Source organism: Ziziphus jujuba, chromosome 11 (assembly GCF_031755915.1).
Source record: "Ziziphus jujuba cultivar Dongzao chromosome 11, ASM3175591v1".
Lineage (NCBI taxonomy): Eukaryota > Viridiplantae > Streptophyta > Magnoliopsida > Rosales > Rhamnaceae > Ziziphus > Ziziphus jujuba.
The window spans coordinates 471,999-492,211 of NC_083389.1; the positions used below are offsets into that span (position 1 = coordinate 471,999).

Consider the following 20,213-nt stretch of genomic DNA (forward strand, 5'->3'; position numbering starts at 1 on the left):
AGCCTGAATCAAACATTTTTTTTTTGTTTTATGGCTCGTAATTCTTCCTCAACCAGTATGGGGCAGAATACCTAAGAAAGTACAAGTATTAGCAGCATAGCAAAAATATGTTCCTTGCCATTAATATATTTGCTTGCGGTAATTATGGCCTCCCAAGCAAATCGATGACTGCATCTTTGATGCATTTGCTAGTACATCTATGGAACAAAGGATTATCTCAGACCTACGCCGAGGTATTGATGGTGATTCTCAAATATCGCATAATAGAATGTGATATGATGAGATAGAATGCAATAGAAATAAAGACACAGAGAATGAGTTACCTACTCTTAACGGTCAAAGCGAACCCTTTCCTTCTGAATTCTTTAATTCGGAATGAATCAAATCTCCCTAAGTAGGATTCGAACCTACGACCAGTCAGTAAACAGCCGACTGCTCTACCACTGAGCTACTGAGGAACAATAGGAGATTAGATATGATATAGTTCAATTCCCATTCTCAACCTATGACCAATATAAGCTCGAAGCTTCCTTTGTAACTCCTAGAACTTCTTTGTAATGGCTCCATTCCATGCCTCGTTCCGTCCATATCCCAATTCCATTCATTTAATATCCCTTTGGTGTCATTGAGATAAGAGATGTCGTTTCTAGTCTATCTCTTTCTATTGCTATATATATATGGAAAGTTTAAAAATCTTCATATAATAAACAAGAAATTGCAATAGAAAAGAAAAAAGGGAGGTTTGTGATGATTTTTAAATCTTTTATACTACATAATATAGTATCCTTATGCATGAAGATAATCAATATGGTCGTTGTGGTCGGACTCGATTATGGATTTCTGACCACATTCTCCATAGGGTCGTCTTATCTTTTCCTTCTCTAAGCTCGCATTATGGAAGAAGGAGAAGAAGGAATCGAGAAGAAAGATCAGCAACAATTGATTTTATTACGGGATAGCTCATGATGTTCATATTGATTTATTATATGCCTCTGCATCTAGCATTGGGTAGACCTCATACAATAACTATCCTAGCTCTATTGTATCTTTTGTTTCATTTCTTATGGAACAATAACAAACACTTTTTTTGATAATGGATCTACTAACAAAAATTCAATGCGTAATCTTAGCATTCAATGTGTATTCCTGAATAATCTCATTTTTCAATTATTCAATCATTTCATTTTACCAAGTTCAATGTTAGTCAGATTAGTCAACATCTATATGTTTCAATGCAACAACAAGATGTTATTTGTAACAAGTAGTCTTGTTGGTTGTTAATTGGTCACATTTTATTCATGAAATGGGTTGGGTTGGTATTAGTCCGGATACAGCAAAATAATTCTATTAGATCTAATGTACTTATTAGATCTAATATGTACCTTGTGTTAGAATTGAAAATTTCTATGGTTTAAATCTTTAGTATTCTCTTATTTATTACCTGTGTCTACTATTTAGGCATAATACCACCACCCATTGTTACTAAGAAACTGAAAGAAACCTCAAAAATGAAAGAAAAGGTGGAAAGTGAGGAAGAAGCAAATGTAGAAATAGAAACAACTTCATAAACGAGGGGGACTAAATAGGAACAAGAGAAATCCACTGAAGAAGATCCTTCTCCTTCCCTTTTTTGGGAGGAAAAGGAGGATTCGGACAAAATTGATGCAACACAAGAGATATGAGACACGCTATAAACATAGACCCATTTATGAAACTTATTATATGGATGTGGATGAAAATCAAGAAAATTCAAAGTTAGAAATATTTACAGGAAAAAAAAAGATCTACTTTGGGCTGAAAAACCTCTCGTTAATATTCTTTTCTACTATAAACAATGGAATAGGCCATTTTGGTATATAAAAAAAAAATCAATTTGAAAATATTTTTTTTTATATATGCCAAAGTGATGGAAAAGAAAGAATATCTTTTACATACCCACCCAGTTTGTCAACTTTTTTGGAAATGATACAAGGAAAGATGTCTCTGTTTACAGCAGATAAACCCTCTTCTGCTGAATTATAAAATAATTGGACTTATAGCAATGAACAAAAAAGAAAAGACCTAAACAAAAAATTTATAAATAGAGTCAAAGCTCTAGATAAAACTTTAGATAGGATATTTTTTGTTTGGGATATACTCGAAAAAGAGACTAGATTTTGTAATGATAATCCTCAAAATGAATACTTACCTAAAATATATGATCCTTTTTTGAATGGCCCCTATTGGGGACAAATCACAAATTTTTTTTCAACTACAATCCTAAATGAAACTTCCAGAAAAAAAAATAATATTAACATAGAGGGTTTTTGGATAAATAAGATTCATAGTATCCTTCTTATTTTTAATTACCTACAATTTGAACAGATAAAAAATCCATTTGTAAAAAACAATTAACAGCAAAAATTTTATATTTCTTGAACTTATTGAAAAACCACCATCAAGTTTAAAATTTTAAAGAGCTTTCTTTACTTCTCGAAGAAGAACAAATAAAAATTGATTCAGAAAATAACAAAAAAAATTATAAATTTCTATTTGATGCAGTTATAAAAGACCCTAACGATAAAAAAATTAGAAAAAAACCTATCCAACGAAAATAAATTAGTAAAAAAGTTCCTCGATGGTCGTACAAATTACTTAATGATTTGGAACAACAGGAGGGAGAAAGCGCAGAGGGGGTGGAAATGGAATATGAGATTCAATCATGAAAATCCAAACGTGTAGTGATTTTGACTGATAACCTACAGACTGTTGATACTAATACCAAAGATACTAATAATCCCGATGAAATAGAGGAAGTGGCTTTGTTACGTTATTCACAACAACCGAATTTTCATCAAGACATAATAAAAGGTTCTATGCACGCTCAAAGATGCAAAACAGTTATTTGGAAACTCTTTCAAGCAAATATACATTCACCCTTTTTTTTGGATAGAATCGAAAAATGATATATTTTTTTTCTTTTGATATCTTTAAGCCGATGAATATGTTTTTTAAAAATTGAATGTGTAAAAACACAAAATTAACAATTTCAGATTATACAGAGAAAAGCCAAAAGGCACTGAGAAAAACAAAGAAAAAGATAAAATAGAAGAAGACAAAAGACGAGAAAAAGCATGTATAGAAATAGCATAAGCATGGGATAATATTATATTTGCTCAAATACTAAGAGGTCTTGTGTTAATAACCCAATCTATTTTTAGAAAATATATTCTATTACCCTTGTTGAAAATAGTTAAAAATATTATACGTATACTGCTGTTTCAATTTCCCAAATGGTCTAAGGATTTAAAGGATTGGAATAGATAAATGCATATTAAATGCACTTATAATGGTTTCCAATTATCAGAAACAGAATTTCTGAAACACTAGCTAATAGACGATATTCGAATAAAGATCCTATTTCCTTTTGTCTGAAACCTTGTCACAAATCTAAGCTATACAAAACTTAAAATGCTATAATGAAGAAGAAAGGATAAAAAAATGATTTCTGTTTTTTAACAGTTTGGGGAATGGAAATTGAACTGCCTTTTAGCTCTCCCTAAAACCACCTTTGAGTTGTTGAACCTATTTTTAAAGAACTCAACAAAAAAACTAGAAAATGGAAAAAGCAGCATTTTCTAGTTCTAATAATTTTACAAGAAAAAACAAAAAATTTTCTAAATATTTCAAAAGACATAAAAAACCAGTTTAGTGAAATCATTATATTTCTAAAAGAAATAGTAAAAGAACTCGAAAAAATAAATCCAATTGTATTATTTGGCTGGAGAGAACTAGAAATATATCAATTAAGTGAAACTAAAAAAGAAAAAGATTCAATAAGAAATAATACAAAATGAAAAGATATATATAGGTATCCTTTTAGGTATCATTGATATTCGGAATATTAATGCACAAATTTTTCAGGAATCAACAAAAAAAAAATTCTTAATAAATATATTTACAATGATAAAGATATTTCTAATTCTAATAATGAAACAAATCAAAAAATAATTTATAGAAAAAATAAAAGTCTAATTCACTTTATTTCGGCTATAAAAAAGTCCCTTTCTACTATTAGTAATAAAAGCGCACAAACCTTTTTTTTACTTATCTTACGTGTCACAAGTATACGTATTTTAAAAATTATCATAAGCCTTAGCCCTTAACATATATAAGTTAAGATCCGTTTTTCAATATAATGGAATAGCTTTTTTTCTTGAGTATGAAATAAAGAATTATTTTGGTGGAACACAAAAACTATTTCATTTCAAATGAAGACATTATTCTCTTCAAAATTTGGGAATGAATCAATGGAAAAATCGGTGAAAAGGTCATGATCAATATGATTTATCTCCGATTAAATGGTCTAGCTTAGTACCACAAAGGTGGCGAAATAGAGTCAATCAGTGCTCTATAGCTTAAAATAACCATTTAAAGAAATGCAATTCATATGAAAAGGAAAAAAACCTATTAATTCACTATGTAAAACAAAAGAATTTGGAAGCCACCTCATTACAAAAGGAAACAGAGAATTTTTAAAAACACTATAGATATGATCTTTTAACATATAAATTTATATCATCTAAATCTGTTATTTATGAAGATTAGAAGAACTCATCTATTGATCAACTTCCTTTTATAGTACCTACCCCCATGGGAAGTCGAATCCCCGCTGCCTCCATGAAAGGGAGATGTCCTGAACCACTAGACGATGGGGGCATACTTGCTCGAGCGCCATCATACTATGCTCATATGATGAATAGTTTTTTGAAATTGTCAATATACAATATAATAGAATGGGAATGGTATGACTCAATACAAAGGCTAACACTTTTCAGTGAGTAGTTGTTCTACCAAAAAGGGGACTAAACCCGATTCTTACGCTTTCATTCATCGATTGACTCATTGTTAAGATTAGGGGGGCATATCTCTACCTCAAACTAAGACAGGAAATTCAAATAAAAAAAATGATAAGTTATTGAATTTTTTGAATTTTTTTCTCTAAATTTCTTTTTTTTGGTTAAGAGGATATGTCGAATCTCTTTATCAACAATTGCTTCGATAAAATATTTCGGAGCTATGTTGAATTGGTAGGTACATGTATCAATCAAATGAATTTCATTATAATGGAAAATAGTGAAAAGAAATTAAGGTCAGCCGGTTAAAACCAATTCTTGCATTGATATGCATCAAATCCAATATCAATAAACCTTTTGTTACATACACTTACTAGTATATACTATACTCACTATGTAAATCAAATTGAGCATTCCTCAATGACCCACTATGCGTCTAAGATATATCTATTAGATAGACTATAATGTATACAGGTATAAGATATGTCTGCAGACATATAACATATAATAAGTATATACAATAGACTCATCGTAACTAGAGGCTTATTCAGGAGTTTGAGTAAATGAGCGCTTTTAACTCAGTGGTAGAGTAACGTCGTGGTAAGGCTTAAGTCATCGGCTTAAATCCGATAAGCGGCTTTGGTTTTTCCATAAAATCTAATGGCAGTATTCATATTTATAGAGATTGTTGCCATTTGTAATAAAAAAGTAACAAACCATAAAATGTAATTGTAATATAAGTAATTTTTATATTGAAATTCTATTAAATACTAATGAAGTTTAGTAATTTCTAGTAATTATAGTTATAAAGTTGAACATTTGTTATTATGTTTATTATATTGTTATAAATATTATAATGCTAAGTTTATAATGAATAATGCTAAGTTGTCTACTTGAATCTCCAAATATTCCTATTACTTTAGTCTATTATTCCAATAAAATCAATTAGAAATCAACCCAAAAAAAAAGTAAGTGGACCTAACCCATTGAATCATAACTATATCCACTATTATGATATTAAAAGATTTATTCCAAGCACAACATACATAAAACGTGTTTAAAATACATTTCTTTGATTCCAGCACACAAGACAAGATCACTTTCTATTTTATTATATATATTTCATAAGTTATAAGTATCTATTTTAGATACTTAGATAGATATCTATCAGATCATGGTTTCATGTAACAAATATTTCCATCCATATGGATACAAACAATATTTTTATTCCAATAATAAAATGGAAAATGATGCAAGAAAGAAACTTTTATCTATAATCTCCTATTATTAAATTCAATACCCTATTAATTTCATCAAAGATAAATAATAGAATAAAATAAATAGAACAGGAATTTTATTAAAAGAAAATGAAAGACTAAAATAGAAAGTAATAAAATATATGATATTGTAGTAGTTTAAGACATACAAATTCTTATTTTTATTAATTTTCCCAATGGGACTCAAAAATAAGATTAGTATATGGAACGGGAGGAATATATCTGGGGATCTATCAGTAGCAAGAAAAGGGATCACTTGTTTCTTGAATAGTTTTTTTCAAATCAAATAAAAAATGCATCTATCTGATTGATGAGTCATAAGACAATTCATGGTTCAAGTGGTTATTAAGAATAGGAAAGGATAGCCAAATTAAGTTCAGGGATTTTACTTTACTAGGTCGAGTTAGAAACCAATAAATTTTTTTATATTCGAAACCTTTTCAAAAGAAGGGGTCGTAGATGAGAAATCAAATCATACATAAATGATAGAATCCCCAATGTTCTGAAAATGCTACAAGGTGCTCAAAAAAGGTTGAAATAGTTGAATAGGAGGATCACTATGACAATAGCCCTTGGTAAATTTACCAAAGATGAAAATGATTTATTTGATATTATGGGTGACTAGTCACGGAGGGACCGTTTTGTTTTTGTAGGTTGGTTTGGTCTATTGCTCTTTCTTTGTGCCTATTTCACCTTAGGGGGTTGGTTTACAAGTACAACTTTGTAATTTCATGGTATACCCATGGATTAGCAAGTTCTTATTTCAAAGGCTGCAACTTCGTAACCGCCGCAGTTTCTACTCCTGCTAATAGTTTAGCACACTCTTTGTTGTTACTATGGGGCCCTGAAGCATAAGAAGATTTTACATGTTGATGTCAATTAGGTGGTCTGTGGACTTTTGTTGCTCTTCATGGTGCTTTTGGACCATTAGGTTTAATGTTACGTCAATTTGAACTTGCTCGATCTGTTCAATTACAACCTTATAATGCAATCACATTCTCCGGTCCAATTGCGATTTTTGTTTCTATATTTCTCATTTATCCGCTAGGTTAGTCTCATTGGTTCTTTGCACCAAGATTTGGTGTAGTGTCTATATTTCGATTCATCTTTTTTTTTCCAAGGGATTCATAATTGGACATTGAACCCATTTCATATGATGGGGGTTGCTGGGGTATTGGGTGTTACTCTACTATGCGCTATTCATGGTGCTACTTTATTTGAAGATGGTGATGGTGCAAATACATTCCGGGCTTTTAACCCAACTTAAGCTGAACAAACTTATTCAATAGTCACGACTAACTGCTTTTGGTCCTAAATCTTTGGGGTTGCTTTTTCCAATACACGTTGGTTACATTTCTTTATGTTATTTGTACCTGTAACTAGTTTATGGATGAGTGCTCCTCGAGCAGTTGGTCTAGCCCTAAATGATACGAACCTAGGACGACCTTCTCCTAAACCCGTATTATATTAGCCCAGATCTTAATTAAGTTTAAGTTCTAATGGAATTGACCTCAAACCCTAACCAACCTGTGGTTAGAAACCTTGGTATAATGTAGACGCCATAATAGGGGATGGAGATCCTACTGATAAGTCAAGATAAAACAACCAATTCTCTAATGGTGTTTTAGGTGTTCTCAAAGAACAAAGAGATAATTAATGTCACAAGTATTTTCTTAATCAAATCAAAGTTTTATTCTTATTGAAAAATAAGCCTTTAAATAGGCTTTGAAAGATACAAAATAAACCCTAAAAACCCTAGGAAAAACCAGCCACACAATGAAGAGTTCTAGCTTGATCGAATCTTTCCTTTTCCTAATCTAATTAATTAATTCCCTTATTTTCAATTAGGAATTAATTAATTTACAAACAAAATAATAAAATAAAAACTTTCCTAAACTTATTTGTCCAGCAAATAAAGGAAAACCCAAAAAGAAAAGTCAAACGCAAATCAGAAAATGAGTTGACTAGTTTGGCAACTAAGCTAACTTATGTTTGATGTCCGAGCTAACTTATGTCTGCCTAATGTCCGAGATAACGTATGTCTGTCCGAGCTAACTTATACTAAGCATTATTTATTCCACTAATATTTGTTTTTGGAATATATTCATAGCCATCTAGAATTAACATTGATCGTCAAGTTCACTTTATCATAATAAACATAAAACTACAATGACCTTGTATCCAGTGTGTTTTCTTATAGCATGATCCTTTAGGTAGGTGATAGCAAGGTAGTGAAAGGCCAATGTCAAGAGCTGCTAATATATATTTTTGTATCATATAAAAATTACATGTATGTACATATACTTTAAAAATAATAAGGATAGCAATTTCCAGCTTACTAGGCATTAAATTATGGCTAAACTTTGTGATATAGAGTTATCTTGCAACCTATTATTTTAAATAGAATGTGGACAATATCCCTGCATTTGGTTATTTCAATTGCTCTGCCACATGATTTTTGGGCTAAAGTTCGTGTAGATGCACTATTTTTATGGTTTTTGCCATAATAATAAATTAGTTTTTTCAATCTTATTGGATGGTAAGTCAAAAGGAAAAAACCACCTCATCCATGAACAACCAAACTATAATTCCAGGAAATTACATATAAGCTTAGAGATTATGAAAATCAAATAGGATTTGAAAATGTAATTTGTATAAGTCATAGTAACAAAAAGTATTCACATAATCCTATATATGCTGCAATAAGCTATAAGTTGTTCCAACAAAGAATGCAGGTTACATATATTTGTTTTCCTAGTGACTCATCATGTAGTTTGGTATGAACCCAAAAACAAAAATCTGATATATTTTTCAATATTTACAGTACTATAACTCTGTCATTTATAGAAAGACACCACAAAATCAGAAAGAAAATGTCTCTTGCCAAGAATGCATTCCTTAGGTCATGAAGAACCTTTTCCCTCTCAGCTCATCATATCCAGCTTCTTCCCCATCTAGCTCCTCAATCCAGTTGCTTTTGCTTGACATACTTATTAGAAATTTGATATTTTGATAAATATCAAAATATATAAATATATATTAGATATATAGATTTATAAGTTTTGACTATAAAAAAGAAATATTCAAAAATATTCGATAGAGATAAGAGAAAGTAAGCATAAGCAGGTAGCGGGGAATTGAAACCGCATCGTTAGCTTGAAAGGCTAGGGGTTATAGTCAACATTGATTCATCATTGTTAACGTCTCCAATTCAAAACCAAACATGAAACTTTGGTTTCATTCGGCTCCTTTATGAAAGATAAATAAATTTCCAGATATCAATGAAATTAAAAAATTCGACCCATAACATCTATGTCAGCTTTTCAGTCTCAATGCATTCAAAATGACCCGCTTTTTAGATGATCCTTGTAGAAAAGAGGGGATTATAACAATCTTTCTAGTTACTTCATTCTCTATTTCTATTTGAAAGAATCCTTAGGAAAAGGATTTGTTTCCACCGAGCTAAAACAATTTTTTGATGTCTCTAGTAAACCAAAGTCATTGTTTAATTAGTTATTTTGTTTCAATTGTCCCTATACAAAAAAGAAAAATTGAAGATTTAGTTACGATTAGAAATACACTTTCTGTCTTTATCCATGGATCCTTTACTCATACTTATTCAATTGGAAATATCAATTGATCCAATTAAAAAAAAAAAATTATGTTTTGTAATTTTATAATCAAAATTTTCAATTTCTAATTGATTATTGGATACAAATCACGAGAATGTATACTCTTCCTCGAATTTTTCATTGAAAGGTAAAGGATTTAATCCTTTTAAGACATAAAGTTTTTGCTCCAAATGGAATATTAATCAAACCAAGAGACCCCTTAACTATTCGGTGGTTAATTGAACGAATCGCACTTTTACCACTAAACTATACCTACTCAAATTTGATTATTGTATATAAAAGGACTTTTTCTCGAACAAGAAACTCGGGCGCAATCAAAAGATAGGATCAGAAAAAAATGCATTGTGCACGAATCCATAGTTCCGTTTTTTATTATATACATATTATTATTTATTTTTTATTTCAGTAAAATATCATTAAACAAAAAAGATAAAATAAATAACGAAGATAAGAAATCTCGCTTTGATTCTATATCAAAATAGGTCTTTTTATGACTTTTGTTGTTTCAATAATAAGCCTTTTTGTTTTGGTTTCAAATTAAATAATTCATTTTATCTTATTACGATTGAAAAAAAGAAAAGAGGCCCGGCCTGCTACGTACTACCAAGCGAAGCCGTGGAAAGAAAGGGCCATTTCGGACGAACGCAAAGAGGTTTTATTTATTTATTATTATTAATAAATATTATTTTCTCTCATTATTTTTATTTTGCCTTTTTTCTATTTCTTTTTTCTATTTATATATTATTTTTTTCTATTTATATATTACATAAAATATAGAATATATCTACTAAACATATATTAATTATGTAAATCTATTCAAAAAATCTAAAAAAACTATGTTAAACATATTAACAAATATAGATTCCATTTTTATATTTGATTTATATTGGATTTTAGATTTGATTTATATTGGATTTTTTATATTTATTTAATTTATATTGGGTTTATATATTGGATTGTTGATATCTCTTTCAAGTCTTTTCTTTATACATATATGTTATATGATTATAGAATTATAAATAACATATATGTATACGTTTTATGTACATTTTATACAATCTAATTATATAATATAAATGCTTTTATTTTATCTAAATGGTCTAAATGGAATTTGATTCTATATCATCATCATTCCGTATCTATTATATAAACTATCGTATATATATATAATATATAATAAAATAATAAAAAACACTAAAAAAAAATAAGGGCTTTTTTCAAGCCTTATTTTTGTGATGCAACATAGTAATTACCTCCTTTCAATTGGGGGAGAGATGGCTGAGTGGATGAAAGTGTCGAATCCCTCTCTTTCCATTTTCATCGATATCTTGTTCTTTTCTTTCAAATTTCTCATGAGTTTAGTGTGGAATAGATAAAATTCTACTAAGCTAAGAACGTTTTAAAATCAAGGAAGAAAAACCTTATTTCCTTTTTTTCTTTTTTTAATTCTTCACATCCAGGATTACATCCTGGGTCGTTAGATAGGAATTCAAAGATAAAGAGTGAAACAGAGAATATTACTACTGTGTAAACAAATAGTTTGAGAGTAAGCATTATACAATCTCCAAAATTATTTTTTAGGTAAAAAGATAATAGATTTGCTATTTTATTTTAGACTGCATACCCTACTCTTTTTATTTTGTATTTTGACATAAAGAAATAAAGGTTTTTTTTTAGAAATAGAAAATGAAATTTTCAAAAAATGCATTTGTAATATTTAAAATATAAGTGGATAAGTGGAGTTTTTCATTACCAATTTTTTTTTTCATACCCACAATTTGACATTGTGAGTACTCCAATAAGGCCTTTCAATGGAAAAAAGATCATAACAAGGAAATGGGTTGATCCAAATTTCTCGCGGCTGTACAAAAATTTCAATATTAGAATCGAGAGTTCATACTCTAAAACCTATCTAATCTTATTAAGCGTTATGTTAGAATTTTTTTTTTCAAATCAATCATGAATTTGGCTAGGACATTATTAAAGATCTCATCGAAAACTTACAGCAGCTGCCAAACAAAAGCTAAGAGAAAAAATAACACAGGTATTACTAACATAACATCTACGATTGGATTCAAAAAAGTGTAGGCCTCTAGTAATTTGGTGACCAAAAAGCCGTTTGAATAAAGGGTAGAATTAAGACAGATCCATATTAAACTAAATATATTAAGCATAACAAATATTTTGTTATTTTTGCTATTGAAGATAATTATATTATTTTGATTGAGTTATTAATAAGTTGAGTTATTGATAGAAGGGAAAATGAATAAAACTAGGTAAGATAGACCCCAAAAACCTTCTTTGATTTGAACTCCCCCAATAAAAAATCCTTCAATTCCCAAATCAAAAGACCTTCTTTAATTTGAACTCCCCCAATCAAAAATCCTTCAATTCCCAAATCAAAAGAAAATAGAATAAATCATACTTTCATACAATATGGATGCTAAAATATGGTCCTTACTTTAAAATGTTATTCAAATAATGTTCTCGAGTTCGAAAATTTTTCAATTACTTAAATCTTTATGATGATTTCTTATGGGTTCGTAATACTCGAAGAAGTGTGAAATTGGTACATTTATCCTATCAGTATCAAGTTACTTGAAGGTGCAGATTCAAAAAGAAATTTTTATTTTATTCGTGGTATTCATGGTATTTATATTTTATTATATTAAATAAATAAAAAACGAAATAAAATATATGTTAAAATAAATATATGTATTGGGTGTTGGGGATTAAATTGAATTCGTTCTGAGACTTTGTTAGAATATAGCCATTCATATTTCATATAGAAAGAAAAATTATAGATTACTATGTATCGACCGAACCAATGACTATTCATGATTCCATAATTGAATCAATTACATACTGGTTCCAAACTAAACGAATGTTATAGTAAAACTTCGTTTAAAACAATGTGGTAGAAAGCAACGTGCGACTTGAAGGACACGATCCGTTATGGATTCTTACATCTGCCATTTATTATTATACAAGAATTATAGAGGAATGAAAATGCTCTTGACTCGACCTCGTTTCTTCTGTTTCAATAGAACTTTCATTTTTTTTTTTTGGGTAATGTAAATCATACATGATGGAGCTCGAGTAAAAAGTATTGATTCATTTCTTGGAGGCAAGAATCTAGGGTTAGTATTAATCAATAAATTGGGACAATTTCGTAAATGTATTTGTAAATATATTTTCCATATATAAGTCAAACGGATCCAATTCAAGCAAGTTTCAAATTCAAAAGTCAAATTTTTTGGAATTGGTAAAACTTTTTTCGATCAAATCAAAAGTGTATTACACAAGAATCATTTAGTCATATGATTCTTTGATGGAAAGAAATCATAAAAAAGGGTATGTCGCTGCCATTTTGAAACGATTCAAAATCATCGAAGTAATGTCTAAACCCAATGATTCAAGGCAAAGATAAAGGATCCTGGAACAAGGAAATACCGTTTTCGATTGTCTCCACAACTAGATCAGAATACAGAATCAAAAGAGATTCTAAAAGAGACAGACAAAAGGGGCGTTAGAGACCACTCAATAAATGAAATGCTTAAAAGGTTTCCTTAAGTTATTTAAAAGTTATCCAACCTGAGTTATGAGGGTGCAAAGTGTAAATAAGAATAATTTTTTTTGGTGGGGGAAAGAATAAGTATTTAAATCATAGTCTAGTTGATTTTATGATTTTATGGATATATTTGACCTTATCATTCTATACATAGATATAATTTCCAATTTTCTTGAGCCATATAAGGAGAAAACTTCTTATACGTTTCTAGGGGGGGTTATTGTTCATCTATCCCAATGAGCCATTTATCGAATCATTGCAATTGATGTTCGATCCAGAAAAGATCTCCGCAAAGTGGGTTTTTATCACCCGATAAAGAATCAAACCTATTTGAATGTTCCTGCTATTCTATATTTCCTTGAAAAAGGCACTTAGCCTACAGGAACTGTTCATGATATTTCAAAGAAAGTGGCAGTTTTTACGGAACTTACCCTTAATCACCAAACGACAGTCAATTAATGAAAAATTAATGAAATATATCAAACTGAAATATATAAGAAATATATAAATAAAGAAGGTGGAGGTCACTCATAGAGAGCTTTTTATAGTATTTTCTCTACTATTCTCTTTTAATTTGTCATTCCTACTTTTGATTTTGGGTATTACCATTAATGATGATGGGGGTAGTTAAGCTTTTTTCTTTTAGTTATATTGATTGATTGACTAAATTCAAGCTTTTTTCTACTTCTTCTTCTTTCTTTTTTTCTTTATTACTTTTTCCTTACGTCTACATCCCTTATTAGTCTATATATCAATTAGCTATGTAGTGCCAATCCAACAGAAGTCCTTTTTTTTTATTTAAATTTACAATATTTTATTTTTTCCTAGTTCTCCATTGTATTCTTTTCTCAAATACTCATATTGACAACAGTGCATCGAATAAATATAATTTGATTGTGGATAAATGGATCTATTTTTCTCCATGCCATAGATTTGATTTCATTCAAGGAATGGGTTCATTGGATTTTCTGTAATACAAGAAGTTTTTGTTTTTGTATGATACAATTTGTTTTGCCGTTTCAAATTTAATGTTGTGATTATGCTGTGCAATTCAACCTCTTTATTTATTTTATTGGGATTCTGATTGTATCTACACATTCTAATTCTTTTATTCGAGTTGCTGACTCAATGGTGAAGTATTCGGCTTTTAAGTGCGGCTAGCATCTTTTACACATTTGCATGAAGCAATAGATTCATCCATACCACCAGTAGAGTTTGTAAGACCGCGATTGATCCTGAAAGGAATGAATGGAAAAAGTAGCATGTAGTATCAATGGAGAATTTTGAGAATATTTCATTGTTTCTGGATATGTCCAAAACCTTGTTTGTATTGTTTGAATTCGTAGTGTGGCAGAAAAAAAGAAATTGGAAAATCAATTTCAAGTTGGACAGAGCCCAACTGTGGCCCCAATTAAATTATAGGGAAACAAAGAGTAACGAGCTTTTGGTCTTAATTTTTGAATGATTATCCGAATAATTAGACACTAAAAATATATTAGTGCTTGACACAAGAAAGGTTTTTCCATGAGGGATTATCCATTTTTTATGAGTCCTACCTATTGGGTATTCTCCATTATGAGGTGGAGATAAATGAGTAAAAGAAGGCAGTGTATTGATAAAGAGGTTTTTTTTTTTTTTTTTTCCAAAATCAAAAGAGCGATTGAATTGCAAAAATAAAGGATTTCTAACAATCTTGTTATCTTAGATTGAACATAAACCACTTAGATGAAAAAAGAGAGGATAGAGAGTTTGCCGATGGTTTTACCTTTTTTCCGAGGTATCTATTTTTTTGTACTATAATACCTTGTTTTGACTGTATCGTACTATGCATCATTTGATAACGTAATAAACCCGTAATCTCTGGTTCAAATTGAATTTCAAATGGAAGAATTTCAAGGATATTTTGAACTAGATAGATCTCAGCAACATGATTTGCTATACCCACTTATCTTTCAGGAGTATATTTATGCATTTGCTCATGATCATGGTTTAAATGGATTGAGTTTGCTGGAAAATGTAGGTTATGACAATAAATCTAGTTTACTATTTGTAAAACATTTAATTACTTTAATGTATCACCAGAATCATTTGATTATTTCAGCTAATGATTTTGATCAAAATAAATGTTTTGGGTACAACAAGAATTTGTATTCTCAAATGATATATAAGGGTTTCATGATATCTGAGGGATTTGCAGTCATTGTGGAAATTTCATTTTCCTTACGATTCCTATGATTGGTATGTTCGAGGGCAGAATCATAAAACATTTTAATTTACGATCAATCCATTCAATATTTCCATTTTTAGAGGACAAATTCCCACATTTGAATTATGTATCAGATGTACGAATACCCTATCCCATTTATCTGGAAATCTTAATTCAAACCCTTTGTTATTGGGTGAAAGATGCCCCTTCTTTGCATTTATTGCGACTTTTTCTTCATGAGTATTATAATTGGAATAGTTTTATTACTCCAAAAAATCTATTTCTTTTTTGTTTTGAAAAGTAATTCAAGATTTTTCTTGTTCCTATATAATTCTCATGTTTTCTCCATTACCGATCTTCTCATTTACGATTAACATCTTCTGGGGTATCTTTTGAGTGAATTTATTTCTACAAAAAAATAAAACATCCTGTACAAAAAGTCTTTTCTAATGATTTTTCGGTGGTCTTATGTTCTTCATGGAGCCTTTCATGCATTATGTTAGATATCAAGGAAAATCGATTTTGGTTTCAAAAGATACGCCTTTTCTAATGAATAAATGGAAATATTTTCTTGTCTTTTTATGGCATTATCATTTTTATGCGTGGGCTCAATGTGGAAGGATCTATATAAACCAATCGGCCAACCATTCTTTCAGCTTTTTAGGCTGTCTTTTAAGTGTGAGACTAAATCTTTCGGTGGTACAGAGTCAAATGCTAGAAAATTCATTTATAATGGATAATGCTATAAAGAAGCTTGATGCATTAGTTCCAATTAGCCCAATGATTGTACCATTGGCTAAAATGAAATTTTGCAACGCATTACGACATCCTGTTAGTAAGTCGACCTGGGTCGATTTGTCAGATTTTGAGATTATCGACCGATTTGCTCGTATATGCAAACATCTTTCTCATTATTTCAGTGGATCCCAAAAAAAAAAAAAAAGAGTTTGTATCGAATAAAATATATACTTCGACTTTCTTGTCTTAAAACTTTGACTCGTAAACACAAAAGTACTATACGAGGTTTTTTTTTTTAAAGATTAGGTTCAGAATTATTGGAAAAGTTCTTTACGCTGAAAGAAAGGGTTCTTTCTCTGATTTTTCCAAGAACTTATTCAACATTTTGAAGGTTATATAGAGGGCGAATTTCATATTTGGATTTTGTTTGCATCAATGATCTAGTCAATCATGAATGATTGGCTGTTCGACCATGGAAGTGGAAATTAGCCTTAAATGCTGAAGAGATAACAAAAAATTTATCTAGTCGTCTATTATGAAATGTTCATGCAGTAAGAGTAAAGGTTGACCAACTGAATATTCAATTTTCTTAGAGGCTTGTCTAGGGAAGGAGCTGGATTTAGATGTATACATAGGGAAAGCCGTGTGCAATGAAAAATGCAACCATGGTTTGGGGAGAGATTTTTACCTATTTTTTATTTTCTAATTCTATGAAGTAAATTAAATCTGAATTTTAATCCAAATTTTGTAATTTATTTATTTTTATTCAATTTATTTATTCAGTTTACTAAAAAACATGGATGAATCTAGATAGATAAAAACCTCAATATATCTATGGATGTTGAATATTGGTTGACATGGGTATGTAAGTCATGTTATATTGTTGAATAACAAGCCCTCGATTATCTATTTATAGAAAATTCATGTGCTTGGGAGTCCCTGATGATTAATAATCAAATAAACCAATATTTTACCATGACTACAATTTTAGAGAGATACGAAAGCAGAAGCCTACGGGATCGCTTCTGTAATTGGATAACCAGCATTGAAAACCGTCTTTACATTGGATGGTTTGGTGTTTTTATGATCCTTACCTTATTGACCGCAACTTCTATATTTATTATCGCTTTCATTGCTGCCCTTCCAGTAGATATTGACTGTATTCGTGAAACTATTTTTGAATCTCTACTTTATGGAAACAATATTATTTCCAGTGCCATTATTCCTACTTCTCTAGTGATAGGTTTGCATTTTTACCTGATATGGGAAGCAACTTGCATTGATGAATGGTTATACAATGGTGGTCCTTATGAGCTAATTCTTCTACACTTTTCACTTGGTGTAGCTTGTTATATGGGTCATGAGTGGGAACTTAGTTTCCGTCTAGGTCTGCGCCCTTGGATTGCTAGTGCATATTCAACTCCTGTTGCAACTGCTACTGTTGTTTTCTTGATCCATCCAATTGGTCAAGGAAGCTTTATCGACGGTATGCCTCTAGGAATCTCTGGTACTTTCAACTTCATGATTGTATTTCAAGCTGAGCACAACATCCTTATGCACCCATTTCACATGTTAGGCGTAGCTGGTGTATTCAGGGCTCCCAATTCAGTGCTATGCATTGTTCCTTGGTAACTTCTGGTTTGATAAGGGAAACCACAGAAAATGAATCTGCTAATGAAGGTTACAGATTCGGTCAAGAAGAAGAAACCTACAATATCATAGCTGCTCATGGTTATTTTAGACGATTGATCTTCCAATATGCTAGTTTCAACAACTCTCATTCTTTGTACTTCTTCCTAGATGCTTGACCTGTAGTCGGTATTTGGTTCACTGCTTTAGGTATTAGTACTATGGCTTTTAACTTAAATGGCTTCAATTTCAACCAATCTATAGTTGATAGTCAAGGTCGTGTAATTAATACCTGGGCTGATATTATCAGCCGTGCTAACTTGGGTATGGAAGTTATGCATGAGCGTAATGCTCATAACTTCCTTCTAGATCTAGCTGCGGTCGAAGTTTTGTCTATAAACAGATGAGACATTGGTATTAGTGTATACTGAGTGATTGAACATAAAGGAGCAATAATCAATTTCTTATTCTAGCAAGAAGTTTGGTATTGCTCCTTTAGGAGTTTTTTTACTTAAATTTTTTTCTTTACTTCATCTTTACTTAAACATACCCATACTTTCGTTATGTATAAATTTTTATTTTCGATATCCTCTTTCCATTTGTTTTATTTTACATTTCAATTTAAAGGTTTCAATTCCATTTTTTCTTCTTTTAGTTTGAAGAATGAAAAAAAATATGATAAATGGTGTAAATTGACCTATTTGCTTGTAATTTGTAATAGGGTGGGATGTAGCCAAGTGGATCAAGGCAGTGGATTGTGAATCCATCATGCGCGAGTTTAGTTCCCGTTGTTCACTCATATATATATATATATATATATATATATTTAAACTAAAAATAGAAAAACATTAAAAATAGTAAAATAGTTAACTATATATACTATATATATTAACTAAATATAATATAGATATTAACTAAATAAAGAAAAATTTTAAAAATTTAAATTGAAGTATCAACTAAACGGGACCAAGTGGCTATTATTTCTTTTTCTGCTTTTGTGTTAAGCATATTTATTTTTCTTAGTAAATGATTCACTACAAAATGATTTTTTTTTCAGTGAACGTGTCACAATTAATTACTCCTATTTTTCTTTTTTCTTTTTTCTAAAGACAAAGAAACAAATTCTGTTTACTATGGCGATGAAGAATCAAATTATTACTATATTTATTCCTTTTTTCACTTCTTCTTCCAAGTGTAGGATAACCCCAAGGGGTTGCACGTTTTTTTCTACCAACTGGGGCCCTCCCTTCACCACCCCCATGGGGATGGTCTAACGGGTTCATAACTACGGGATGCTTACCTAACCAACATTTCGATCTGGCTCTACCCAAACTTTTTTGTTCACCCTAAAATTCCCCACTTGTCCGATTCTTGCTAAGTAGTTTTTGCGTATCAAATAGACATCCCTAGAAGGTAATTTTAATGTGGCCGATTTCCCCTTTTTCGCAATCAGTTTCACTACAGTACTTGCTGTTCTAGCTAATTGTCCAACCTTTCCAAGTGTGATTTCTATGTTATGTATGGCTGTGCCTAAGGGCATATCGGTTGAAGTAAATTCTTCTTTTTGATCAATCAAAACCCCTTCCCAAACTGTACAAGCTTCTTCCAAAGTATACGGCTTTCTAGATGTAGATGATGATATCTATATAGATGGATCTTATATATATATATTGTATAATTCTTATATATATCATATAATGAAGTATCACATGAGTGGATATATAGGGATGAAAATCTATCAAATCACTCATGTTATCCTAGGTCTTCTCATTCCTTCATTTGGCTCATGTTCTTCATGTAAACATTCAGACCAAATGACTCTATGAATTATGTCGATACTTCCACATATTACAGGTAACGTAGGAGAATTCTCTATTTTTCCCCTCGATAATCCTTAGAATTACCACTGCTTAGCTTTCAATTCGCCTCTGACCATAAAATGAAATGTGAATAACCCATCCTCCTCTCTTTGAAACAAAGGGCACTTCTCGTTTTGTTGGTGCTTGAAACAGTTTTATCTTCTCCATATTACTATATCTCTAGAATCAATAATTTTAAATGAGGAACTACTGAACTCAATCACTTGCTGCCATTACTCTTCAGTTTTTGGTTGAGGTCTATCCTATAGATGTACTCAAATTGGATCAGTGATCGATTTATAGGTTTCATTGGAAACCTAATTGGTTACTTCCAATTACGTAAATCAATAGTTCAAACCGCACTCAAAGGTAGGGCATTTCCCATTTTTATAGGAACTTCTGTACCGAAAACAATGGTATCTCTAATTATAGCCCCTCTGGGATGTAAATATATCTTTTCTTATGA

At 30.5% G+C, this 20,213-nt stretch overlaps 1 non-coding gene and 1 pseudogene across 1 annotated transcript; one reads left to right on the top strand and one right to left on the bottom strand.

Annotated features, from left to right (window-relative positions):
• Nucleotides 1-386: 386 nt before the first annotated feature.
• Nucleotides 387-458, bottom strand: TRNAN-GUU (transfer RNA asparagine (anticodon GUU)). Its single transcript has one exon. It is a non-coding gene; the product is annotated as a tRNA-Asn (tRNA).
• A 16,764-nt stretch (nucleotides 459-17,222) lies between these two features.
• Nucleotides 17,223-18,295, top strand: LOC125419376 (photosystem II protein D1-like; annotated as a pseudogene).
• Nucleotides 18,296-20,213: the final 1,918 nt, after the last annotated feature.